Genomic DNA, 1,450 nt, shown 5'->3' on the forward strand with positions numbered 1-1,450 from the left:
GAGAATTTCAGGTGAATATATACTCAGGTAAGAATGGGTCTAGAGGTGTGATCATTTGAACAGTAGCTTTCAGATGAAAAAGTTTATTAGATACCAAAGGGTATTAGGACACAGCACTGAGGTCACAGTTAATGGCATTTGACAAGATGTTGTGCTTACTGAGGTTATTAATGTGAGGGAAAACCACTGCATTGCCAGACATTATATTTAAAGGCAGGTCATTGCTTCTCTGAAAGGATATATATTTGGAGTCAAGCCATAGGCAAAAAGAAAAAACAGTGATATATATGATGAGTGGTTGTAATAAATAAAACAGTTCTGTAAATGATTTTGATTGTTGGCCTGCTGGGATTATCAGCGTGAACGAATCAGATATGTAGGGTAATGGACGAAAGACAAAGCAAGTCACATACTCGCATTATTATTCCCTTTATATTTTAAAATAGCAAATTACTTAATATTTCAAATGGAAAGATGCATAACATTTTATGTCTATAATTTGAACAACCAGTATATATTTTTTTAAAATTTTAATTCCAGTATTGTTAATATACAATGTTGTTGGTTTCAGGTGTGCAACATAGTGATTCACCACTTTCATACCTCACCCTGTGCTCATCATGATAAGTGTACTCTTAATCTCCTTCACTGATTTTATCCACCTTCCTACCCACCTTCCCTTTGGTGCCCATCAGTTTTTTCTTGAATTAAGAGTCTGTTTTCTGGTTTGTCTTTTTTTTTCTTTCTTCATTTGTTTTGTTTCTTAAAATCAAAATATGAATGAAATCACATTGTATGTTTTTTTCTCTGACTGATTTATTTCACTTAGCATTATACCCTCTAGATCCACTCATGTTATGGAACTTGGCAAGATTTAATTATTTTTATGGCTGAGTAATATTCCATATATACACCACATCTTATTTATACATTCATCTATCAATGGGCACTTTGCTTCCATAATTTAGCTATTGTAAATAGTATTGAAACAAACACAGAGGGCATATATCTTTTTGAATTAGTGTTTTCATAGTCTTTAGGTAAATACTTAATAGTGGAATTACTGTATCATATGGTAATTCTGTTTTTCATTTTTTGAGGAACCTCTATATTGTTCTCCATAATGTTTGCACCAGTCTGCATTCCCACCAACAGTGCATAAACAACCAGTATGATTTTAAACTAAATATTAATAATACATATCTACTATATTCATTGTGTAGATATATATCAGTAAGAGTTAGCAACTTCTTAGTTATAGATAAATTATATGAACGTGGTCTTATTTTGTAACAAAAATCAGCTAGGAATTTTATTTTCCTTTTTATTGTCATATATTTTATAAGCGTCCAGTTAGTCATCAGTCTGCACTTTAATCAGAAAGAGAGATGCTTTCATTTCTTTCCAGCTCCAATCTAAGAGGTAGTAAGTATTACAGTCATAGTTACAA

This window comes from Hyaena hyaena, unplaced genomic scaffold, assembly GCF_003009895.1.
Source record: "Hyaena hyaena isolate Hyena2069 unplaced genomic scaffold, ASM300989v1 scaffold_1658, whole genome shotgun sequence".
Classification (NCBI taxonomy): Eukaryota; Metazoa; Chordata; class Mammalia; order Carnivora; family Hyaenidae; genus Hyaena; species Hyaena hyaena.